At 47.8% G+C, this 26,982-nt stretch overlaps 1 protein-coding gene and 1 pseudogene across 1 annotated transcript in view; both read right to left on the bottom strand.

The window, feature by feature from the left end:
* The window catches only part of WWC1 (WW and C2 domain containing 1), a 149,628-nt gene that overhangs the window by 107,964 nt on the left and 14,682 nt on the right, over positions 1 to 26,982 (bottom strand). The gene's annotated exons all lie outside the window — the stretch shown is intronic.
* LOC131756202 (mitochondrial import receptor subunit TOM7 homolog) lies at positions 14,290 to 14,458 on the bottom strand (annotated as a pseudogene).

The raw sequence follows: 26,982 nt of genomic DNA, 5'->3' as shown, positions 1-26,982 counted from the left end.
ATGTCCAAAACAGATAAAGCTATAGAGACAGAAAGTAAATTAGTGGCTTCCTAGGGCTGGGAATAAGGGTGGGAAGAAATTGAGAGGGTGATGGCCAAGGGGAGCTGGGTTTCTTTTGGGGGTGATAAAAATGTTCTAAAAGTGACTGTGGTGATGATGGTGGCAAAACTCTGTGGATACACTAAAAGTCATGTAATTGCATATTTTAAACAGGTGAGTTGTATGGCATTTGAATTACATCTCAATAAAGCTGTTTAAAAAATGATAGCACCTATCTCATAGTACTGCTATAAGGACTAAATTAAATGTATTATTTGTGAAAGTGTTATCTAAACTAACTATGTAATAACTAATACTCATTGAACCTTGATTATACACTAAGCCCTTTACAAATAGTACACTATTTCAACCTCATAGCCCACGGAGGGAAGTACTCACCCACTTTACAGATGAGGAAACTGAGGCTCACAGATGATTAAGTAACTCGCCTAAGGTGACATGGCTGGTAAGTGGCAGAAGCAGGCAAAACCCGTGTGCTGAACCATCACATACAGACAGAACAACGTTCCCCAAACCCTGGGGTTCCCTGGATTTCAAGTGGGAACCACTTGGCAAAAACAAACATTCTCCCTTGCATCAAATGAGAGCACCCCCCCTATTCATTTGCATCCTCTCCCCCTAGGCAGCTAGTTGTGGGGTAGCTCCCTCCCTCCCCAGGTCCCAGGACACCCCACCCCAGCCCCAACCCTCTGTTCTGGGGGGAATCTGGTTTTTACCAGGAGACCAGCTGACATGCTCTGCTTCTCCCCTCTCAAAGTGTCTTCGTTCATGTAACTCCAAGTGTCCTCACACCTGCAGAGGGTCAAGGCTTCCCTGGATCCCTTCACCCCTATGACGGCCAGGACTGGTTTCTTAGCACCTCTCAACATTTTTAATACAGGAAAAATCCCTTCCAATTCATACTTTTTAAATCTTAAAAAAAAATTAAACAAGATCCTGCCACGTCCCTGTCACGGGTTTTTCAGTGGCTTCTCGTTGTGTTTAGAACAAAAGCCACACTCTTGCCCAGGCCTGAAGACCCCTCACGTCTGGCCCTCCTGCCTCCTCTAGCTCCTAACACTTTTTTCAAGGCTCCCCTACTCCAGCCATCCTGCACATTCTGACTCACACCAGGAATCGCTCCTCCTCTCTCCGCATGGCTGGCTCCTGGGTTTCCAGATCCCAGTTTAACTGTCCCCTTCCCAGAGAGGTCTTATCTGACCGAGCCATCTTAATTAGATGTTTATTCTCCCCCAGGGCACCATTTTATTTCCTTCAGGGTACTTATGACAATGGGGGCAATTATATGTTTGTTTCTTCGTTTAGTCATTTAATTTCTGTCCCCCTAATCCCCCCACGATGCACACTAGACTACAAGATCCATGTGAGCAAGGACCAGACCTACACCATAGGTGCTTAACATAGATTTCAGGGGTTTTCGACCTTGGCCTTCACCATGAGCCGTTGCTGACATTTGGGGCCAGATAATTCTTCATTGTAGGGGAAGAACTGTACTATGCATTATAGGATGTTTAGCAGCATCCCTGGTTTCTAACCGTCGATGCACCCTGCCAGTTGTGACAACCAAAAAAGTCTCCAGACGTTGCCAAATGTGCCCTGGGGTGGGTGGGAAAGGAGCTGTCAAAATGTTCCCCAGTTACGAACCACGGATGTATCTGTTGAAACATCAACAAATGTTTGGCTTTTCAAAAGTAAAGAAAAAATAATTCATCTCAAGTGCCATATGGTTTGAAAGTGGGGTGTATGGATACTCAGCAGGGCTGTTCACCACCATGTGTAAGAGTGGAGGGGGAGAGGAAAGTTACAAGTGTGGGGCTTTGCAGGACCCCAACAATTTCACCACCATCCATTGGTATAGGTGGTTGGGATGCTGATAAGGGGACTGTAGGGTGATGCTCCTTTTTCCTAGGATGCCACCCCAAACTTTGCAGAACTCAAGGTTACCTATCTGGGTGACAATTTCTAACTGTGGTCATGGTACATGAGAAATAGCATGTGCTGTCAAACGTGATGATGGATAATGGCGAATATTTGTTGAGCACGTACACCATGTTGTTTAATACTAGGACCTGTGGCGGGCGTCATTACCTTCTCAATGCACAGGAGAAAGGAAAGCGCAGATTTGGTATCTTGCCCTCCAGGCTCAAGGTGTGAAGTGAAGGTGCAGGGATTTGAACCCACTTGGTTTACCTCCAGCTGTCTTGCAATAACTACTAATCTATATGAATTTCCCAGCAAGTCAGAACACTAACTGCACAATCACAATGATGAGTTTCATCTTCATTCCCTGCAGCTGAGTCAGTGTCTAGACAGGCAGGAAAGGGTGTTCTGGGGCAGAGGCTCAGCACCTTTTGAACTGGGGTCCTCAGCAGGTGGGCGAACACGAAGTATTGTTTTTAAGAATAAGAATGTGCCCTGGCTCTTCTACTGGACCCCAAATTACAGAGGCAGAGACGGTTGACCACAGTGGAAAGGCCTCTGGAAGTCGCCTTAAGTCTGCTGAGGTCTCAAACTGGGATCTGTTTGAGAATATATGGGGTATGAGGGACGCACGTACCCAGGCAGACTGGCTACAGCAGGAGTGGGCAGCAAAGGTAGGGGTGCATATACCAGGGTTCAATGCAAGATTCCACTTGAAGAAATGGCTCCATGGCTAAAACACGTTTGAAAACCCCTGATAGGAGTCCAGTGCCCTTGGTTTATAGATGAGGAAACCGAGGACCAGAGAGGAAAAGTGATTCGCTATAAGCAACACAGACTTCCCTGGTCTCCTAGGGGGGAGGAAATCAAGGACTCTGCGGGTGGACAAAACTGTGTTCGAATCCTGGTTCTGTCGCTTAATTAAGTTCTCTAAGCCTCAGTTTAGTAATTGGAGAAATGAGAGTAATCATATCTTCCTCATCAAATTTGTAAACAATTAAACGAACAGATGTGAAGTGCTAAGAAGACTGTAAGTGGTCAGGGGCTGGCTGTCAGGGCAAGTTGCAGAGGGCACAGTGGTTAGAACAGAGGTATGGAAGCTGCTAGATGGATCTGTGTTCACATCCTGGCACTTCCACTTCCATATGGATGGATATAGGCAGATCTTTCAATTCTTTTGAGTCCTAATTCCTCATCTGTCTAACTGGCATGGTAATTCCTCACTTACGGGTGGGTTGGGAGGACCAGGTCATATAAAGCAGGCGAAGCGCTTAGCACATTTCCTGGAACCATAACAGATGCTCAGTAAACTACCTGCTATTATCATCAGCCCACCTTTTGCCTTCCGTGGCACCTCATTTGGGAAACTGCTGCTGAGATGTTCTGCGAGTGCCCAGGGAGCATGCCCCCTGCAACCTCACCTCCTCCAGGCCTTGCGACGCCAAGGAGTCATGGAAGGCACACCTGTACCAGCAAGAAGCAGGTCTGGGTGATGAGTGGAGCATGACTCAGAAGCTCCTACCTTAGCAGCTCCCTCAAAAAGAATGTGTTGCGGGATTGCCCCTTTTATCTCGCTTTTTTAGGAGAGAGGGGGAGGAAAAAAATAAAGGCAAGAACTTCAAGGTCAGGTTCACTTCCCTGCAGACTCCTCCTGGGCTGAAGTGAAATTTCAAGAATGCAGCCTCTGGGCCCAGTTTACATTCCCACCCTCTCTGGTATCCAGGATACCAGAGGGACCAGTTGCGTCCCATCCCACCAATCAGCCTCCTTGGTCACATCCTGCTGGGGGCAGGGCCTGCCACTGCCTCTTGGGAGAAGCATCACTGCTTAGCAGGACGATTAGCCATTCATGTGTCCAACATGAAAGTTCAGAGCTTACTGCAGCCAGGCACTGGGGATAGAGCTTTATGGAAAAACAGCCCGAGCGCCTGCTCGCGGGGAGCTTGAGGTGGAGACGAGAGTGAGTCACACGACTAATGTGATCGGGTCTACGAAGCAGCTGCACACAGTGGCATGAGACTGTCTGTGGGGGGCCTGAACTACTCAGCAATGTTAGAGGAGGCTCCCTTGAGTAAGTGATGATTAAGCACAGGGCTGAAGGGTAAGTAGGTGTTAAAAGGTGAAGCAAGGAGGGAAGAAGATTCCAGGTAGAGGGACTAGCGTTTGCAAAGAGTCTGAAATGCAGAGTTGCCAGGCCTTTGCAGACCTGTGGTCAGAGTACAGTGGGGGGGGCGGGGGGAGGGCACAGGATGGGGCAGGGGAGGCGAAGTCAGGGTCAGACTTATGTCCTACGTGCTTATGTCCTACGTTAGAGCATCAAAGTGTTTTTAATGCAAGGGATCGCATGATCAGGTTGAATTTCTGTAAGAACCTTGTATTCAGATGATCTTGAAGAGCGGAGTGAGAAGGGAAGAGGAAGAGCAGGTATATCAATTAGGGAACTTTAGTAGCCATGTCAAAAGTCCCCCAAATGGGCTTCCCTGGTGGCGCAGTGGTTGAGAGTCCGCCTGCCGATGCAGGGGACACGGGTTCGTGCCCCGGTCTGGGAGGATCCCACATGCCGCGGAGCGGCTGGGCCCGTGAGCCATGGCCGCTGAGCCTGCGCGTCCGGAGCCTGTGCTCCGCAACGGGAGAGGCCACAACGGTGAGAGGCCCGCATATCACAAAAAAAAAAAAAAAAAAGTCCCCCAAATGATAGGTCTGGGCTGATGGGGAGATGGGGGGAGCTGTCCTCTTCCGACATGTCCCTCTCCTGGAAAGCCCTGGAGGCCACACCAGCAGTGAGCTCGGCCTTTGTAGCCTGACATCACTTCAGAGCAGCGTCTCTGGGTTGCAAAGGTCACAGAGGTGCTGCCCATGGTTAGGAATCTGATAAACCTACACCTGGCCTTGCATCAAGAGCACTCCAGGGAGGAGAAGCCTTTTACCCCAGGGGGGTTCATAGCATTGAGGGCACATTCTCAGACTTAAAGGCTCTAAAGAGATGATCAAGGATTGTAATGACATGCACATTTCTCAGGTACCTCTAGTGCAAAATGGACACCCCCTACAACTCCAGAAGGGAGAGGAGGGTCTGTAGAAGTTTGATGCTATATACACAGGAGAGGTGCTCAAAAAACATCTGAGGAAGGAATGGGGAGAGAAAGAGGGGAAGGCAACAAGATAGTTAGTTAGTTAGTAATTTCTTTGAAACCCTGATGAGCCTCAGGGAATTCTTGGTCTCACAAATGCGGAGATGCTGGCTGGCTTTCAACCTGGCTAGATAGATAACCTGAACCTGGCTGCCTGGCCCCTGGGGTCCCACCCCCAGAGATTAGGAGGTCAGGAGGTCTGAGATGTGGCTTGAGACTCCAAAGGTACTGCCAATAAATATTTTTTTAACAAAAGTAAAAAAAAAAAAAATCAGAGAAAATATAATGAAAAGTATGTTTTAAAAAACCCAAAACGAACAAAAAAACAATCTGCAAATACAGGCAACAAGAACCTTTCCCCTCTTCACCCATGGATGCAAGCCCCTAAAATAACAGGAAAGTTAAGATTTCCTTCTCAGTTATATGTGAAATCTACAAAGAAAAAAAAAAAAAAAAAAAAGAAAGCTTATAGATGTAAAGAACAGATTGGTAGTTGCCTGGGATAGGGTCGGGGGGTTGGTGGATCGGGTAAAGGGAGCCAAAAGGTACAAGTTTCCAGTTATAAAATAAGGCAGCCATAGGGGTATAATGTTCAGCATGGTGACTACAGTTAACCGTACTATATTGCATACTTAAAAGTTGCTAAGGGCTTCCCTAGTGGCGCAGTGGTTGAGAATCTGCCTGCTCATGCAGGGGACACGGGTTCGAGCCCTGGTCTGGGAAGATCTCACATGCCGCGGAGCAACTGAGCCCGTGAGCCACTACTACCGAGCCTGTGCGTCTGGAGCCTGTGCTCTGCAACAAGTGGCCGCAAACAGTGAGAGGCCCGTGCACCGTGATGAAGAGTGGCCCCCGCTCACCGCAACTAGAGAAACCCTGTGAAGACTCAACGCAGCCAAAAATTTAAAAAAAAAAAAAAAAAAGTTGCTAAGAAAGCAGCTCTTAATTTTTCATATTGAAGTATAGTCAATTTACAATGTGTTAGCTGCTAGTGTACAGCAAAGTGATTCCGTTGTACACATATAAATACATAGTTTTTCACATTCTTTTCCATTATGGGTTATTACAAGACATTAAATTCAGTTCCCTGTACTATACAGTAAGTTCTTGTTTTTATCCATTTTATATGTAGTAATTTGTGAGAGTAGAACTTAAAAGTCCTCATCACAAGCAAAAAAAAAAGCACTTGTAACTAGGTATGGGGACAGATGTTAACTAGACTTAACTGTGGTGATCATTTCACAATACATACAAATACTGAACCACTATGTTATACACCTAAAACTAATACAATGTTATAAGTCAATTACCCTCAATTTAAAAAAAAAAAAGACTTCCTGTGCGTCCTTCCAGAAATATTTTCATGGACATACCAGCATGTGATGTGCCCAGCACACACACACATCCACTAGACTTCATCAAACCTAAGAGAACAAGCGTCACTTACAAAAGTTTTATTATATATACAACAAAGAAAGAACAACACTGCCAATAAACTATGTCCCGTGCTTTCTTTATCTCAGAATATTTATATGTATTGAAAAAGCTTATTTAGGCTTATTCAGATATGGACTTAATTACATGGCTCTCTTTTCCATATATGCAAAAAGGAAAAACAGAAGCAAACAACATCAGCTCAGGTATTGATAAGATTGCACCCTCCTCAGCTCTGAGCCACCTGCACCTGCGGGTTCCTCTCAGTGCCATTCTTTGTGCCACGGAGTGCTGGGGTGGCGTTTCTTGAAAGAGACCTCTGATAATGCCTCTGATTTTCTTCCAAGCTGCTGAAAATTGAGTTTGGATTCTGATGCTTTCTTGATTTTACCAGAAGATGTCGAAGATGGGTTTTTTGATAAGAACAAAGGTCCGTCCACAATAGTTCTTAAATTGTTTGGGACTGAAAAACACAGAGGAGCCATGGTACCAGCTACACTAGCAGGAGCAGCAGAGAGTGTGTGTGTGTAGGCAATTACCATGCCAATGGCCTTTCTAAGACTCATCCCCAATTTGAAGGTGTCAGCAGGTTAACATTTGAAGATGTTAACATTTTGTTTTTGTAAAACAAACAAACAAACAAAAAAAGTCCATCTCAAAACTGATGAGGGACTTCCCTGGTGGCGCAGTGGTTAAGAATCCGCCTGCCAATGCAGGGGACACGGGTTCCATCCCTGGTCCAGGAAGATTCCACATGCCGTGGAGCAACTAAGCCTGCGAGCCACAACTACGGAGCCTGTGTGCCCTAGAGCCCACGCACCGCAATTACTGGGCCCGTGTGCCACAACTACTGAAGCCCGTGAACCTAGAGCCCATGCTCCACAACAAGAGAAGCCACCGCAATGAGAAGCCCGCACACCGCAAGGAAGAGCAGCCCCTGCTCGCCACAACTAAAGCCCACGTGCAGTAAAGAAGACCCAATGCAGCCCAAAACAAATAAGTAAGATAAATAAGTTTATATTTAAAAAAATTACACTATGGTACATACACAGTCTCCCTCCACTCACTCTCCATTGACCTGGAGTTGCAAGCTCAGATCACAACATGAGTCAGGCAGGTAATTCAGTGAAGTGGGAAAGGCGAGGCTGTAGAAACACAATGTAGTTCCAAAGTCATGAGGCTCAAAAGGTGATGCTGGACCAGCAGCTATTTTTATCCTGTGTGGGCCCAGTGTTTCTGTGGAATACCTGATGCTTTGGAGCCCCTCTATAAGACTCTATTACGTATGGTAGTGTATTTTTAAACCCATTTTAAAAACACAAAACATACTATTCTGAATCTTGCTGTCTGCTTAATCACACTTCTTGGAATTCTTTCCATATCAGCACGTGTAGCTCTACCTCATTCTGTTAATTGCATGGCACTCCATTGTGTGGATGCTCCCCAACTTAACGTGTGCAGCTCCCAGCGTGAGATGTTTCGGCTGCTTCCCGGTTTTGTTACTCTCACACTCAAGGCTAAGTGAGGAAGTGGCAAAGCCGCCGTTTGAAGCATGACCCGCCAGTATGGGTAGGGGGTTCTGATGGCCCCAAACTGGGGAATGGCTGTGAGTCACCCACCTCACTTCTTGGCAGTTCTGCCCTGAGGTCAGTTTGAGGCTCTGGGGAGGTGGGGCGGGGGGGGGGATTGGAGGTACAGGATTCTAGAGGCAACTGCTGCTGCTTCTTATAGTAAAAAGATTCAGTAGCTTTAGGGGAGAGGACAGGACGAGGGCCCAACTCTTTCTCCATCTCCCTCTGACTGAACTGCAGAGCTCTGTAGTCCCCAAACCCAGCCGCTGCCTGCCAAACCCTCACTGCATCCTTCTCCCAGAGCTCTGTCCCTTTCCCTCCATTACCAGCCCCAACTCCTTCTAGAGGAACAGAGGAAAGAAAAAGGCAAAAGGGGCCTCAGGGAGCGTGTACACATAGAGGTGGAGGGAGGTCTCAGCTTCATTACCCCCAGGATCCCCTCCCACTAAGCCATCCCCTTCCAGAACATTCCATACACACAGCAGGGGCTCTGCAGGGGCCGGGCTAACAATAATGATTACTGAATGCAGGGGCAAGCATCCACAATCACAAGAGATCCTCACCATTCTGAAAGTGCCGACTGCTCTCCATTTCATTGACAGGAAAACTGAGTCTAGGAGAAGGTGAATGCCTTTGCCCAAGTTACACAAGGCACACGTGGCCTCCCTCCACACAAAGTCCCCGTTTTTCAAGGGTCTCTTCCGAGGGGGTATATCTTAGGCAGCAAATTGAAGTCTTTTTCCTGAAGAGTGTGGGTCCCAGGCCAATTCCCCAGACCCTCCTATTCAGTGTATTATGCCCCTGGGTGTGGTGAGGGGGACCCAGCCGGGGAAGCAGGGAAATGGACGCTTCTTTTAATAACTGTTTGAAGAATTTACATTTTAACCAAACCCACAGTTATTAATGAATACTGCTTTGTATCATTTCACTTTCCCCTTTATCTTTCTACCCTTTTAATTACTGTTTTGCCCTGTTCCTCCCATGTTCATTCACTGACTTCCCCAACAGGGGTTTCTGCCTGAAAGTCGGAATTTTCCTAAACTCCCTTTCTTTCCAGGGGGCCCCAGGCACGAGGTCCAGGAATTCGCACAACCTGGCAAAAAAAGCTCTGTCTCCAAATTCCAGTTCATTAGCATGGCTCGTTAATTATAAATGCTCCCCTCCCAGCCGCCCGTCTCCCCCAAACACCCCAAACAGCAGATTAAGTTTTAACTTTTGCTGGCAGGACACCTGCTTCTGAAATTCCTCCCTCCCTCCCCTCCCCTCCCTCCCCTCCCCTCCCCCTCCCCCCCAGCCCAACCTCCTAAGATTTACAACACAAAAGCAAACATTTACACTGGTTAAGATTTACCAAAAGGAAGTGTGGCCTGGAATGCTTCGTTTGAAGTTCTGTCTCAAAAGAAGAAGGAGCCCTTTTTAAACATAAAAAATAAGAGACCTCAAAGCCTTCCCGGTGGTGTCCGACAGGCACTCGGCATAACCAGGCCTTCTCAGTTTTTCACTTGAGCCTTGATGTCAGCACACGATAAATCCTAAGCAGAACTCAGAACTATGGCTCTGTCCACTCCAGGGTAAATGGAGTTATCAATCAGTAATGCAATCAAGTGGCTTCCTGGAAACTCTAGGGTAGAACTTTCTTCCTGAGATATTACCAAGGAGGAAGGAAGAAAAGGGCACCCCACAAAGGGGGAGCCAAAAGGCAAGGCCAACTTTGCCGGCAGCAAAGAGCCTGAGGCCCACCTGCTCTCCCCAGACAAAGCTGATGTTATCAGTGAGGCACGCCTAGTTTACTGGAGGTTGGGAGAGGGGTGAAGGCACAGCCAGCCCAGGGTGGATGCTGGCTGTGCAGGTGGAGTAAGTACCAAACGCCACGGCAAACAGAGTCACCAGAAACTGAGGTCATGCAGATAGATACTCTGGGGGAAAAGGAAGTGAGGAAATTCTCTGTACCTACCCCACGATTGCTGGTGTAGGCCGATGGAAATGCTCTAACACGAAAAGTAAGGAGGCTGTACTTGTTTGACCTTTGTATTCAATCAGAACCTTCTATTCCTTTGGTGAGAGCACCTAAGGTGCAGTCAACCAAGAATCTTGACCACGTGGGGCAAGCCTCAGGCGATGGTTGTACACACCGCCCAGCAAAGGAAGAGCTGATAAAGCAAGAACTCACCAGGAAACAGCAGCCTTAGTAACCCGACTCTATCCTAGGCACCTGCTGGCAGCTTTGCCTGACTGCTCACTAGTCCTCGACACTGCCCAGTGAGGAAAGGGTTCTTATCCACGCCTTGCAGAGAGATGAAAGCACTGAGGCCGGCTAACCTGGCCAAGGCTACAAATGATGCTCAAAAGCTCATGCTCTTTGCACTGTACTACAGGGGCTCCAACTGGAAGATGTGTATTCAAAGCAGCCTGCATGATATGCCAGAACCACTGGACCTGGACTCTTAAATTGTGGGAGGCCCAGCTCAGCTTTTTTTTAGCTGGGTGACTTTGAGCAAGTCCCTCCCCACCCCATGGGCATTTCTGATTTCTCCTCTGTCCTCGGCTGCAGCATTTCAGCAAGCTGCACATTGGAGGAAGGAGTCTGCATCCACCCACTTGCTCCAACTTTCTCATCGATCCAGCTGAGCATTCAGAATTTTACCAGCATGAATGCAACCTATTTTGTTAAGGCTTTTTCCTCGTTCCTGGGTCCCCTATAAATGGAGAAGCATGTTCCTCCCAACGTGAGCTTATATTCCCTTTATGTATCCTTCTAGAGTTGGAAAAGGAGGCGACTTAATGCTCCACTCTGCTATTTTACACTCAGGCTTTCACTAAGTGGACATCTACAAGCACTGGCCTTTCATGGTTCTTCAGTCAAACTCAGTCTCCACAAAACCTCATCTTTCCTTGGCGAGACAGCACATCCAGAGCCCCTGAGCATTTATTCTTGCTGCCTCCGGCTTTCCAGGATCTCATAAAGCCACAGTCTTGCTCAGAGGAACAGCTTGGTCCTGATTCTTGGTTCTGAATTTGATCCAAGGGCCAAAATCACAAACTCATTTCTCAGCAGTTCTAAAGCTCAATTTCTCAGCTTGTCAACTGGGGATGAAACGATTGACCTCATGAGGTTATCACTGAAGAGCTAATGAGACCCCAGGTAAAACTCTTTTCATCATAAACATTACAGCACTTCTTATATGCTGGGCCCTTTAACACATTATTTCAATGAGTCAGTATCAGACATGCACGCTGGAAACAAATACAAAAATACAGGCCCCAGGGTGAACAAATGGGCCAATCAGTAAGTGAGGGAAATGGAGGGAAGGAGAGGGAAGGGGCCTAGAAGGCCAGTGGGGCCCTGAGTCATGCTAAGAAGTTTCGGGGTTTTCTATGGGCCTTGGAGAACCATGAGAAGTTTCTGAGAAGGGGAGCAATTTGCTCTGGAAGGCCCTGTGGAAGAAAATTCCAGAAGTAGTTGCAACATGAGTTGCTGGAAAATGATCTTGGAGTCTGGCCACCCTGTTACAATAGCCGAAGCAAGAAATGACATCTTAACTGTGACGACGGGGGCCACGAAGGGCAAAGGACTGGCGGAAGTGTGGGATGGACTTTAAAGCCCCCAACTACCGAAAGGTTTCGACAGCTCTGTCCCATCAAATACGCAGATCTGCAGGGATAAACTCCCCCAGGTGCTTATTTTCTAGATCTCCTGTGTGAAATAAGGCTTCCCGTGTCCTGAACCACTAACTTCTATCCCCGCCTTTACCTCATTACCTTAACACAAAGCAAAATTAAACAACAACAACAAAAAAATCACTGCTGTCCGCTCGTTTTCAGAGCAGCATTATTCGCAAGAGCCAAAAGGTGGAAGCAACCCCAGCGTCCATCAACAGATGAATGGATAAGAAACATGTGGTGGGCTTCCCTGGTGGCGCAGTGGTTAAGAATCCACCTGCCAACTCAGGGGACACGGGTTCGAGCCCTGGTCCGGGAAGATCCCACATACATGCCACGGAGCAACTAAGCCCGTGCGCTAAAGCTACTGAGTCTGTGCTGTAGATCCCACGAGCCACAACTACTGAGCCCGCACGCCTAGAGCCTGTGCCCTGCAACAAGAGAAGCCATGACAATGAGAAGCCCGCGCACAGCAACGTAGAGTAGCCCCCGCTTGCCGCAACTAGAGAAAGCCCACGCACAGCAACGAAGACTGAACACAGACCAAAAAAAAAAAGAAACGTGGTGTGTACCTACAATGGAATATTACTCAGCCTTAAAAAAGAAAATTCTGACACATGCTACAGCATGGATGGACCTGGAGGACATTATGCTGAGTGAATCAGCCAGTCCCCAAAACACAAATACCTCATGATTCCACTTACATGGAATACACAGTGTAGTCAAATTCATACAGACAGTTGAATGATGGTTGCCAGGGGCTAGAATGAGGAGATAGTTCTTCAATGAGTACAGACAGTCAGTTTTGCAAGATGGAGAGAATTCTGGAGATGGATGGTAAGGTGGTGATGGTTGCATGACAACGTGAAGGTATTTAATGCCACTGAACTGTATACTGAAAAATGCTTAAGATTGTAAATTTTATGTTATGTGCATTTTGCCACAATTTTTTTTAACAGTTTGAAAGGGAGAAAGAAAGGAAAAGAAAGGAGAGGGAAAGGGGAGGGGAGGGAAAGGGGAGGGGAGGGGAGGGGAAGGGAGGGGAGGGGAGGGAAGGGAAGGGAAGGGAAGGGAAGGGAAGGGAAAAGGGAAGGGAAAAGGGAAGGGAAAAGGGAAGGGAAAAGGGAAGGGAAGGGAAGGGAAAAGGGAAGGGAAAAGGGAAGGGAAAAGGGAAGGGAAAAGGGAAGGGAAAAGGGAAGGGGAAGGGAAGGGAAAAGGGAAGGGAAAAGGGAAGGGAAGGGAAAAGGGAAGGGAAGGGAAGGGAAAAGGGAAGGGAAAAGGGAAGGGGAAGGGAAGGGAAAAGGGAAGGGGAAGGGAAGGGAAAAGGGAAGGGAAAAGGGAAGGGAAGGGAAAAGGGAAGGGAAAAGGGAAGGGAAAAGGGAAGGGAAAAGGGAAGGGAAAAGGGAAGGGAAAAGGGAAGGGAAAAGGGAAGGGAAGGGAAGGGAAGGGAAGGGAAGGGGAAAGAAATCATTGCTGGACTGTCAGTAAATGGGACTGAAAATAATGCAATTCTCTGTCATCCAGGCACACCCCATCTGCAAACCACCTCCTTTCCCCCTTCCAGGCAACATTTCATTACTGCTTAAAAATTCCCCTAACCCCTTCCCCTGCCCCACCTGGTGCTGACTCAGCCCCTTTCAGTATCTGAACGGCAGGAGCCAGCCTGAAGGTAGTAGACGCTGCCACCTTATCCTGTGTCCTGGGACATCTGGAGTTCCCCAGGACCAACCCGGACCCCATCCATCACTCTAGGACCCCAGTCCTCTCCAACCTCAGGTGCACGGGCCCTAGTCCTGGCTGGCTTCCCGCGTGAGGTTGGTAGGTTCCAGAAAACCCTTTAGGGCAAGAAGAGGTGGAGCAGCCTGTGGGAACTCTCTGCAAGGGCCCCTGTGGGAGAGCCCAGGGCCTGCCTTCTCAGAGGCACAGGAAGGACACCAATGCGGAACACAGAACGAGGCTACGAATTGGCTTGCTTCTGTCCCGACTGCTGACCTCCTCACTGACTCAGAGGAGACGGGCCAGGAATGAGAAAATGTCTCCATCAGCCCTTCCCCCTGCGAAGAGTGGATCCAGTCACTTACGTATTCATGTATTTTGAACTCAACTATTACGTGTGTACACATTTAGGGTTATTATGGGGGTTTTTTTTTGATGAACTGGCCTATTATTATAAATGCTCTCTGTATCTGCTAATTCTCCTGTTGTTGGCATACTCTATGTGTGGTCATTACAGCCATTCCAGTTTTCTTTTGATTAGTATCTGTATGCTATACCTTTCCCATCCTTTGAGGTTTTTTTTTTAAACATTGTTAAAAACATTTATTTTAGTATGGTCTACCGTAAATAAGTCAGTAGAGGTTCCACGCTGCCACAGACCCATCTGAGAAGAGCCTGTGTCATCCAACTGGTGAACATCTAAAGGATGTCCCATCTCTTATCCCAGCCAAAGTGCACACCTCCCATGTCGTTCCTCTGCACTGACTGCTTCCAAAACCAGATGAGCAAATAGTCCTTTATCCCCGAAGCAAGCTCGAAACAGTTGGTTCAGTCATTCCAGGATCTGCAGTCCTCTTCAATCCCAGGTAAATCACGAGAGGAATAAAAGCCCCAGCGGATGGCAAACTGGCCTCCCTTGAAAAGCTGCTACAGCCTCCACTTGGCCTCTTTGCTCAGCTTTACCATGGCGATGGCCCAGGAGACACACTTAAGACCCCCCTCCTTTTACCTTTAACCTACCTGTTTATTCACATCAAAGTGAATCTAGTGTAGGCAGCCTGTGCACTGGAGTTTTGTTTTTTCCACCCAACCTAACAATACCTGCCTTTTAATTGGCGTGTTTAGTCTGTTTACTTTTAATGAATTATTAATGTAGCTACATTGAAGTCTACTAATTTACTAGTTGTTTTCTGTTTGTCTCATGTGTTTCTTGATTCTCTTTTCCTCCTTTCAAAAAATGTCAATAAAAATAACACTATCATCATGTTTGCTTTAAACAGTCAATTATCTTTTAAAGAAACTATGAAAAAAAATTTAAGTCTTTTATATTTCTGGTGCTCTTAATTTCTCATGCAGATCCACATTTCCATCTGATAGCATTTTCTTTCCCTCCAAAGAATTGCTTTTGACATTTCTTATTGTGTTAAGCCTGCTGGTGAGCATTTCTCTCGGCCTTTATAACTGAAAATAAAGCTTTTGATTTTACCCTCATTTTTTAAGGATACTTTTGTTAATATAGAATTGCAGACTGTTTTTTCTGCCTTTCAGCACCTTAGAGATATTATTCAATTATTTTTTGGCTTGCATCGTTTCTGGTAAGTTAGCAATGGTTCTTATTGTTCTACATGCAGCATGTCTTTATCCTCTGGGAGATTTTAAGATTTTCCTCTTTCTCTTCAGTCTTCAGCAAGGTGACTATGATGTATCTACGTGTGATTTTCCACATGATTATTGTGCTTAGGGTTTGTTGAGCTTCTTGGATCTGTGGGTCAGTATTTTTCACCAACTTTGGAACTTTTCAGCCATTACCTTTTCAAATATATTTTCTTTCTCATTCTCTCTCTCTCCTTTCCTTTTGGGAATCCAAATATATATTTGTTGGATTGATTAACAACATCCCACAGATCACTGAGCTTCTGACCATTTCTTTCCAACTTTTTTTTTTTTTCTTTCTGTGCTTCAGTTTGGATAGTTTCTACTGCTCTAACTTCACGTTCAATGATCTTTCTTCCTGCAGCATCTGAACTACTGTTAGATCCATCTAGGGAAATTTTCATTTCAGATACTGTAGTTTTCATCCAGAATTTTTATTTGGTTCCATTTCCCTACTGATTTCTTTTCCTTAAAAATCCTTAAACATCTCTATAAAAAATACGAGTTCATTTTCTGCTAATTCCAACATCTCTGCCATCCTTGGGTCTGTTTCTACTGTATTTCTTCCTAAGTCTAGTACCTTTTCTATCGTATGCTAGATACTCTGAACACGAAGCTGTCGAAAATCTGGATTTTATGTTCTTCTTTAAAGAATGTTAAGTTTTGTTCTGATGGGCAGTTCATTATTGGCAGATCAGCTTAATGCTCCTGAGGCTCTTTAAGGTTGGTTGAGCCATGAGGTGAGTTTAATGATGGAAGTCACATGCTAAGAATGGTCGACCAGAAAAGCACAAGGAACCTGGGTCCCTTGAGCCAGCACCCTGACCCTAACTGGCCTGCCTCCTGATTTTTTTTTTTTTTTTTAATGTGCTAAAGAAGTTATACCTTGAAGTTAAGCCATTGTTATTTTTGACTTGGACAACCAGCCGCTAAACACTATTTCTGTTATAATTCTTAAGCACCTACAAGTAGCAGGCCCTGTGCTAGGTGTTGGGGATAAAGCAATTTACCGGTTAGATGTGGTTCCTGGCATTTTACAGCTTAGAACTTCAAGCAGGAGGTGGCAAATGATGGTCCATAGGCCAAACTCACTCACTGCTTGTTTCATTGGGACAAAGTCATGCCTATTTGTATACGTATTATCTATGGTTGCTTTCATGCTATAGAGTTAAATAGTTAAGACAGAGAGGGTATGGTCCACTAGTCCTTTACAGAAAAAAGTTTCTGATCCCTGTTTAGGGCAGCAATCCTCACTCAAATTTTTGGTCTTGGGACACCTTCACACTCTTAAAACCTGAGGACCCCAAGAATTGTTGTTCCTGTGGGGTGCAGTTTTTTTTTTTTTTTTCTTTTTGGCTGCATTGGGTCTTCATTGCTGCATGCGGGCTTTCTCTAGTTGCGGCACGTGGGCCCTAGAGTGTGCATGCTTCAGTAATTGTGGCTCACGGGCTTTGTTGCTCCATGGCATGTGGGATCTGCCCAGACCAGGGATCGTACCCATGTCCCCTGCATTGGCAGGCGGATTCTTAACCACTGCGCCACCAGGGAAGTCCACATGTGGGTTTTGTTGATCAACATTTATCATATTAGAAGTGAAAACAGAAAATTTAAAAAGATTTATTAATTCCTTTGAAAATAAACCAATCACATGTTAACATAAATCACATCCTTATAATTAATTATATTTTCCAAGCCCTCCCCCACCAATTAGTGAGAAGAGTCGCATTATTTTACATTTTTGCAAATCTCTTTAATGAATGGCTTAAAAGAAGACCACTGAGTCCTAAGAGCTGCTTTTGCATCAGTCTGTTGCAAAACTGCATGTCACGTAGCCTCTGGGAAACTCCACAGTCCTCTCATGATAGGTAGAAAGTTAAAAAGGCAGATAATTTCTTAGTATTATTATGAAGTTTGAGTCTGCAGACCTTCTGAGAGGATCTCAGGGGCCTCCAGGGAACACACTTTGAGAATGGCTAGTCTAGAAGAGTCCTTGGCTGACATTAAACGGAAGAAAACATGAGGTCTTTACTAATAACCATTGAACAACTGATTTAAAGAGAAAGGATATTGCTCTGTGAGGGAATATAAACACTGCACCTGGCCCCATTTGGGGAGCAGGGTGATGGTCCCTTGAGGAACTGATGTTAAAAGCTGGGCCCTGGGCTTCCCTGGTGGCGCAGTGGTTGAGAATCTGCCTGCTAACGCAGGGGACACAGGTTTGAGCCCTGGTCTGGGAGGATCTCACATGCCACGGGGCAACTAGACCCATGAGCCACAACTACTGAGCCTGCACATCTGGAGCCTGTGCTCCGCAACAAGAGAGGCTGCGATAGTGAGAGGCCCGCGCACCGCGATGAAGAGTGGCCCCCGCTTGCCGCAACTAGAGAAAGCCCTCGCACAGAAACGAAGACCCAACGCAGCAAAAATAAATAAATAAATTAATTAATTGGAGTGGAGTGTGCCCAGATAAACACCCCAAAGCTTATAATTAAAAAAAGTTTAAAAATTAAAAAATAAACATTAATTCTTAAAAAAAAAAAAAAAAAAAAGCTTGGCCCTGAGAAGGAGTTAACCAGGTAAAGGCAGGCAAGGAGGAAGCCTCCCTCCCCGCCCCGCCCCCGCTTCCTCCAGTATGTTTGCTAAGGAAACTGGGTTAGGCTTTAGAGAAGGATCAGAGATGAGGATTAACTTTCCCATGACTCCTCCCCTTGGGCAGAGTGACCAAGTCAGAGATTTGCCCTGGGAAGGACCCAGGGTCCTTTTGACACTCCTGGAATTTCCCCTGGAATTAGGGACAGGGGAACCCTAATCTCTCTCACAGGAAGCTAATGACCTACAGATGGGGCACAATAAGGAGGCCCAAATGCTGAGATGCAGAGGATATAGGCCTGAGGACAGTCCTCCAGGCCATCAGGATGCAGTGTCCCATGGTGACACATGCAGCAACACAAACCCTTAGCTAACTGCCTGACTCCGAGGCAGTTAGGAGCCGTTCCTCATCCAGATGGCTATTTGCTCTAATAGTTATTGGTTGAAGGAACCAGAGAAACTACCTTTGCACTAGATTCCCAGTCCCATTTCCTGGCTGCCAGCTCTACACAAACTCACTCTCGAAACCAGATGCTGCCGAGCTTCAGGATGGATTTCAGAGTCTGCCACTGCTCGTTTTTTCTTTCTTTTTAAATAAATTTACTTATTAATTTATTTTTGGCTGTGTTGGGTCTTCGTTGCTGCACGCGGGCTTTCTCTAGTTGTCGCGAGCGGGGGCTACTCTTCGTTGCGGTGCGCGTGCTTCTCATCGCGGTGGCTTCTCTTGTTGCAGAGCACGGGCTCTAGGCGCGCGGGCTTCAGTAGCTGTGGCACTGCTCTTTTTCCTCCTGACGTGCCCAACCTGGGTGTGTGAAAACCTCCTGGGTTCAAGCCACCATCTCACCTCAAATCCCCCAGGCTGTTATCCCACTTGAAAAAGACTAGGCAGAGAGGAAAACCATCCCTGGAGGATGGAAGGCAGCAGATTTTACTCTGAGAGTAATGAAGCCCAGCACTCATCAAACACATATAAGCAAGTCTCACACTTTCCATGCGATTTATCTGTATTAGATCATTGAATCCTCCCAGTAGCCCTATGAGGCAGTTTACTTATTATACCCCATTTTACAGGTGAGAAGTTGAAGCACAGACAGATCTTGCAACTGACCCACAGCGACAGTCAGCAAGGAGTGGAGCCAGCACTAAACCCAGGCAGCACGGCTTCTCAGATTCAGCGCCTTGAACCTTACATTTTACTGCCTTTAGCTTTGAAATGACAGGAGAAGTTCGTTTTTTTAAAAGTATCTGTGTAGACGCTCAACATCACTAATCATCAGGGAAGTGCAAATCAAAACCAGGAGATACCATGTCACACCCATTAGGATGGCTACTATGAAACAAAAACAGACAATACTAAGGGTGTTGGTGAAGGTGTGGAGACATTGGAACCCTTGTGCACTGCTGGTGGGAATGGCAAATGGTGCAGCCACTGTGAAAAACGGTGTATCAGTCTCTCAAAAAATTAAAAATAGAACTACCATATGATCCAGCAATTCCACTTCTGGGTGCGTACACAAAGGATGTAAAGGCAGGGGCACGAACAGATAGTTTTACACCCATGTTTACAGTGGCATTATTCATGATAATCAAAAGGTGAAAGTGTGTCCGTGAATAAATGAACGCATAAACAAAACGTGGTGTAAACATACAATAGAATAGTACTCAGCCTGAAAAAGGAAGGAAATCCTGAAACATGCTGCAGCGTGGATGGACCTGGAGGACATTATGCTGAGTGAAATAAGCCGGTCACAAAAGGACAAATCCTGTATGACTCCACTCATATGAGGTACCTAGAACAGTGAAATTCCTATGGGAAGAAAGTAGAGTGGTGGTTGCCGGGAGCTGGGGGAGGGGGAATGGGGAGTGAGTGTTTAACTGGGATAGAGTTTACGTTTTGCAAGATGCAAAGAGTTCAGGAGACAGATGCTGGGGATGGCTGCACAGCAATGGGAATGTACTTAATGCCTCTGAACTATACACTTAAAAATGGTTAAAATGATACCTTGTATATTATGTATATTTTACCCAATTAAGAATACATTTTTTAAAAAGTAAACTAAAACAAGTCTCTACATAATAAACCTCAGAATGTTTATTATTATAATTATAGTAGGGGCTTCCCTGGTGGCGCAGTAGATAAGAATACGCCTGCCAATGCAGGGGACACAGGTTCGAGCCCTGGTCTGGGAAGATCCCACATGCTGCGGAGCACCTAAACCCTGCGCCACAACTATTGAGCCCACATGCCACAACTACTGAGCCTGCACTCTAGAGCCCGCAAGCCACAACCACTGAAGCCCGTGCACCTAGAGCCCGTGCTCCGCAACAAGAGAAGCCACCGCAATGAGAAGCCCGCGCACCGCAAGGAAGAGTAGCCCCTGCTCGCCACATCTAGAGAAAGCCTGCATGCAGCAACGAAGACCCAACACAGCCAAAAATAAATAAACAATAAATTTAAAAATATGTATATATATAATTACAGTAGGCATTATCCTGAATAACAGTCTAATTATTTTAAAAATTGGGGCTAACTACATTTCTGAACTTCTGGATCTGAGAGAACACATTAAGTGCATGGCCTTTCCTTGGTCTGCATGCCAAGCTAAAGAGGAGATTAGCAGGCTTAAACTACTGATGGCTAATCAGAGAGTTTAAAAATAACAAAAACCATTCTTTGTCAAAGAGAACAGGAACAAGGGCCAATAAGCCCAGGGGTTATACAGTAAAAGCTGGATGATGCAGCGTAACCAGGCCCTTCCATCTTTTCATCGCTGCATTCTTGCCTGTGAACATGTTCTCCCAAAGCCTGGATTTTCATGATGTCATCGGGCTATTGCATTGCACTGATAACACATCATTCAACGTGGTGTGGCCCCTCACAAAAGCGGGGCGGCATCCCTGAACGCAAACGAGGACACTCTGGATCATGAACAATTAGATCTAAACTGTTCCCGTACACTTGCCTCTCCTTCCCCACACAATCCTGCTTTTTCTCTCTCCAGTGAGCGAGGGTACCAGGAAGACGGGAGAACAGGACTCTTTCTGAAAAGGCCTCTGTGCTCACCTTTCCAAATAGCTGTCGATCCTAGGAGGCCAGGAGGCAAAGAGGGAAATAGGAGACGAGGTCCCGGGCGGCGGGGGGGGGGGGGGGGGGGGGGGGGGGGTGCCTGGGTTCAATGCCTGGGAACTGACAGGGAGCACGTGCCCCGTGGGTCATCACAACCTGCCTGCCGGCCCCCCAACCACGGGGCCACATCTCTCGTCCTCACCGCCTGAAAGAGCAGGGTCTGTGGGATCTGGCTGCCTTCGGACTCTAGGAAGGAGGCAGGATTCCAGCCACCGCTCCCTGGAGAGCTCAAGAGCTTAACTAATTCTCTAATCAGGACACGTGGACAAAACGCTCTGAGAAATGGTGGAGAAATGGTTCACGATGTTATATTAACAAGCACCAATGACCTCTAGGAGACAATGATGCGGCACTGACAAGCCGCCGTGGACTCCACGCCGGGGCCGTGGAGTCACAGAGCCCGCAGTAAAACCCAAGCCGCTCGCCAACTTGCTGTGTGACCTTGATAAATTCTCTAGCCTCTCTGGGCCTCAGCCGCCTCCTCTGGAAGGCACAAGTGAAACGGTAAATGCATGTAAAATTCCTCAGTAAATGACAGCTGTCACAACCTCCAGCTTGGGGGAGGGGGTGCTGCAGTACTGAACAAGATCTTTGAATGTTACCATTTTCTGAATGTGAAATTTTGACCAAATGATAACACCGTACTGTCTTCCTCCTGGAAGGAAAGGAGGAAGGGTACTTTGGGGAGATGAGAAGAGAAAGAGAGTGGCTTCAGAAATGACATCCTTATGAAAAAAATCACGAAAGAAACTCAGTAATGACCTTAAAACCTTATAATCCCTGACGCCCTCATGGAATTTCAGCAAATGTCTGAAGGATTCTGACAGAGCCCACATTTAACACTGGCTGCTCCCTTCTCACCAGCTCAATGCAAGAAGCATTTATCTGCTGAGGGCCTACTGTGCACGGAGCCCTCAGATGCTCTGCCCTGCCACCTATAATTCAGCCAATCCTCTTTCTCTTCAAAGAACCCAGGAAGGTTCCGACCCTACTTCAGACTGAGAGCAGGTGCCCTCCCTCTGACTTCACGCGTTAAGAGGTCAGTCTCTCTCCTGGGCTAAGGTCCCCTGTGGTCACAGCAGTCTGGGCTGACCCTAGAGTCTCAACAGGCCGGGCCTTTCCAAAGTCACCTTGTCCCACGACCCCACATATACACAGATAAGCAAGCAAGATGAGAGGAGGCACCCTGGACTGGTAAAGCAGGTTCGGGGTGCTCAAGTTGTTAAGATTAAGGATATACATTTTTTTTTTTTTTTTCCAGAGCGAGGTGATGGGCAATATTCTTCAGCTCACAGGCACCTGGCTCTCCCTTCACCAACATGATTAAGGCAGCCTGTCCGGGGCTTCTCCTATTTTTGCCTGATTTCTGCTGGGTCAACGTTTACCAGTTTGGCAAATGGCAGTCCGGAGCCTCACACAGAAAACAGTGGCAGCAGTCTCTGAAAAACGCTGGGGGAAAGGACTCTTGGGAGTTTCATGGTCCGATAGCTCTATTCTTTGACTCCTCCTGCCTGACAAGGGGAGGGGGGTGTTGAACATTCTAGAGGCCCTGAGTTTGGCGTCAGGCTTGGGGCTGGCAAACCATCCTTGAGCCTTTTTTTCTGCTGGAGTTTTTCCAAAATGTAGATAGAGAGCTAGGCTTCCACTGGGGACGCCTCAGCCCCAAACAGGTGGGCTGTGCCCCAGGCCAGCCAGAGCCCTGGGCTCTCCCTGGGTCCAAAACTTGCCCTCTGGCTCCAAAACTTGACCTAGGAGTTCAGAATGATCGGAGAGAAGAATTGGAATGTGGCAGCTTCCTACTGGGAAGCATCTACTTTTCACCCTCTATTCTGCGGCTTCACCATTACCTCTCAGCTGCCTTCGCTCATATTCATTTATTAGTTCTAATTAGGCGCAAAACTTTGTGCTGGGCGTGGGGAGGCTCGACAGGATGGGTTACCATTTAGTGGAGAACACAGACGGGGGAAAAAAATGACGACGATGTGGCGGAGCCGTGTTAGAAGGGTGCACGTCGGGCCCCCTACGTGAGCTGGGACGAAGACAGCTAGGCAGGCTCCTGGGAAGAGGTGGCCCTTTAAGTGGGTGTCAGCACAGGGAGGAAGTACCAGCAGGCAGGGCAAGGATCCGGTTTATGCAAAGGAAAGAAAGTGCCTTGTGGGTCGGGAGAGGAGAGGTTTTTAAGTTTTAAGGTGTATGAGAATCGGCTGGGTGGCAGGCTAAAAATGCAGATTCTGGGAAGCTCCACTGAGATTCTGATTCAGTAGTTTTCAGGTAGGGCCCCAGGAATCTGTGTTTTACAAGCTCCATGGGGGAGTAAGGCAGGAGGTTGGTGGATCACACTCTGAGAAACCCTGCTTTGAAGGAGTGGGGGAAAGAAAAAAGCCATTTGTGGCTTTGATGGGATATTGATTTTCCTGGAATGTTCCCAAAGGGACTTTGGACGGCTCACTAATGACTCGTTCTTCAGTCATTTTACACAGACACACATACAACATCCAGCAAACTGGAAATGAATGCAGGGAGGGTGACGGGAGCCTCGCTCGCTCACACAGTCACCGTGTTATCTCAGGAATGTGTCGGGGCAAGGTCCACGCTTATGCGGTGGGGGGGAGGGGGGGGCACGGGACGGGGACGCTGTTCACAGGTGAACCGGGGCCAGGGAGCAGTGATGGGAAAGCCCTCTGGCATCCAGCCACACCTCCTCACCACCCTCCTGCCAGGAAGGCAAGGCAGTCCCCAGGGCCGCATACAGACTTTCCCTCCAGCCTGCAGCTGGCTGCCTGCCCCTCCGGCCCCCGGTCCCCCACCAGGAGCCTACCCTCTCCTGCCCCAGTGCCACCCAACTCAGGCTGCCCCTGGCTGGGTCCAGGGTTGCGCATGGGAGTCCTGGCTCAGCCGGTCCCAGCCTTGGCCACAGGCACTGTTTCTGCTAGACCCTCATGGTGGTACTTCTGCCCTGTTCAAAGCTAGTTCCAGGGAGCCTGCCCTTTATTTTGCTGGCTCAAGCCTCTGCCTGGGAAGCTTATTGGGGACCCCAGACCTCTGTGTCTTGCTCTTGCCACTGTTCTCTAAGGGCTGGAATCCTGCCTCTGTGATCTCTGCCAGGTGCCCGCCAGGCCACCTCCTCATTCTGTGTTGCAGTTGAGAGACACTGCCCCTGCCCAAGGGTTCCCATCTTCTGACTGCCCCGTGCACCCCGGAGACCACGTCCTGCCACCGTGGTGGACTTCTACGCAGCCTGCATCCACTCTGACCTCTGGCATCTGACCCCGCTGGTGGGCATGCTGCAGGCTCAGGACCCTGTCTTTTCTCAGCAGGTGTGACCCCCCCCTTTCAACTGAGCCCTCCCACTCCCATCCCCGATCCGGCTTCAATCCCTTATTCCATGTGGGGCTGTGGGAACAGGCTGAGAAGCTCCTTCCCCTCGGCAGTGTTTATACCTGGTTGTAAGAATCCACTGCTTACTGATATTATCTGATCTCTATATCGGAGCTAGTTAGAGGTACAGTCAGCTACAGAACAAAAAAACAAAACAGCGCTACGCAGACATAAGTAGTATTGACTGGCCAGTGCTACTCAAACATTAACCTGCAAGGACCACTGGGGATCTTGTTAAAATGCAGTTTCTGATTCAGTGGGTCTGAGGTGGAGCCTGAGATTCTGCATTTCTAACAAGCTCCCAGGCGATGCTGATGTGCTGGTCCACAGGCTCCAACTCCAGCAGCGAGAGTGAGGGTCACGGAAGTGAATGGGAGCTTGCCACAGGGGATGGGGCCAAAAGCGGGGCTCAGAATCGAGCATGTGCTCATGCGCGAGAGTAACCACCAGGTCCCCTAACTGCCGGACATTCAGAACAGTTGACTCTGGAAGTTCTGAGAAAGAACGACCTAGGGATGCCAGCTGCCCACGGCCTCTCCTGAGTGGAGAGCTGCCGTGGTTGGTACATGACCCCTGAGCCCTGTTGTGATTTCTTGTACCAGGTGAATCCAGTTCAAGGCCAGCTCTGTCATCTTTCCAAATCAGCATCTCTCACAAGAATTTGAACTGGGGACACCGGGTTAGCTGTGGCTGCTGAGGCGAACAGTTACGAGGTTGGCTGGGGCTGTGAAGGTCATATGGGTCACCTGCAAACTAATGCTGTGACGATGTCATGACTGTTAGCATTCTTAAGTACTTATTCTGAGTATTGCTCTCGGCTATGTGTCCTAAAGAAGAGAATCCACGCTATCATTCTCACAATAACCCCTCAAAGTGTGAATGGCGGTCTAATAGCGTGAGCTCTGGAGCCAGAGAGCCTGAGTTTGAATCTTGGCTTTGCCACTTTCTAGCTGTGTGACCTTGGGCAAATTACTTAGCCTCTCTGTGCCTCCACTTCCTCATCTATAAATGAAGATAGTAACAGTACCTCCCTCAGAAAGTTAGTGTGACAGTTAATTGAGCTAATAAATATAAAACACTTAGAGCAGGGCTTGGCACCCAATAAAATCTTGGCTATTATTACTCTTTGTCTTATTTGTATAGAGTGAGGAAACTGAGGCTCACAGAGATTAAGTAGCTTGCCCAGGGTCACACAGCAAGTTCAAGGCAGAACTAATTCATAACATGGTTTACGAATGTATGAACAAATTTTAGATTTGTTGTAGTCTGTCTGTAGGTTTCAGAGGTAGCAGAAACCATGACATGAGCGGGCAGACAGGAGGGAACAGAGGGACGTATGCGGAGACCGCTGTTCTTCAAGGCCTCTAGCTGCAGCTCCTGCCATCCCGGCAGTGGGGGCCGCTATACCCATCCTTAGATTCTTGTGAACTCTCTAACCTCACAGCAGCCTCTCATTTCTAGAGCCATGTCATGTGGGCCTCTGTTGCTTTTAACCAGAACAGGCCTGGCTTAAAGCAGACATCCTCCAGCCAGAGCAGTGCGGGATTTGACAGATGAGGGAAGGCCTCATGGAGCAAGCGGTACCCCACGTGGCCGGTGAGGGAGGCGGGGCGTCAACGTACACAGATGGGCAAAGCTGTTGGTTTGAGACCCCGACTGGATTCAGTTTCTGATCTGTGGTAGTTTGCAGTGCTCGCCTGGACAGAGAAGTGATGTCCAGCCGGAAACTGGAAATAAGCACCTGAGGTTTCAGTGCAGAGCAGGTGGTCGAAGGCCTGGCGACACAGGCCACCACTAGGAAGAAGACTGCTCAATGCCTTACTCTCCTGGATAAGAATGACCGCCAGGAAAGGAGGAGAGCTGGCAATACAGTTAGACACTACAGGGAGGTTAAGGAAGATGCCGCCGCAGGTCTCCTGGTGACACTCCTGGAACTTTGCTCAGAGAACAGGGGTGGGAGGAGGAGGATGGAGGGTAAGGCAGGAATGGGGGGTGGGGGGGTGGGGGTTGGGGCGGTGGGTATGGAACTCCTCTGTGTCCCTCAGAGAAAGGGGCATGGGGTAGGACTGAAGGCTTTCTCTTGGGGAGAGAGCACCTGAGCACACTCTAGAAACCCATGGATGCCTGAAGAAAGGAAGAGATGTTTTTGAGGTGAGGACCAATAAATAAGTAGGCCAGGTTGTGGAAGAGGCTGAAGGGATTCTAGTCCTGGTCGAGTCTCTGGAATGATCTGCACTTTGAAGCAAGTCTATTCCTTGATCAGTACTTCTCAAACCTAGGATGGTATCAAAATCACTCAGTGGTTCTTTTTACAAAGGAGTCTGGGTTTCACATAATCCAGAAATTCTGATTATGTTGACCAGAGCCAGGCCTTGGAATCTGCATTTGAGTAGCTCTCTTAGGAAATTCAGATGCATGTGGTTGACCAATCATGCTGCCTTGGGGGAAGAACAGAGCTCCTTGGCCAAAGTTAAGACAAAAACACTGCTGGGACTTCCCTGGTGGCACAGTGGTTAAGAATCCGCCTGCCAATGCAGGGGACACGGGTTTGAGCCCTGGTCCAGGAAGATCCCACATGCTGTGGAGCAACTAAGCCTGCGTGCCACAACTACCGAGTCTGCGTGCCACAACTACCGAGTCTGCGTGCCACAACTACCGAGTCTGCGTGCCTAGAGCCCGTGCTCTGCAACAAGAGAAGCCACCGCGATGAGAAGCCCGTGCACTGCAACGAAGAGTAGTCCCT

This window comes from Kogia breviceps, chromosome 4 (genome assembly GCF_026419965.1).
Source record: "Kogia breviceps isolate mKogBre1 chromosome 4, mKogBre1 haplotype 1, whole genome shotgun sequence".
Lineage (NCBI taxonomy): Eukaryota > Metazoa > Chordata > Mammalia > Artiodactyla > Physeteridae > Kogia > Kogia breviceps.
This window is presented reverse-complemented; position numbering and strand designations above follow the sequence as displayed.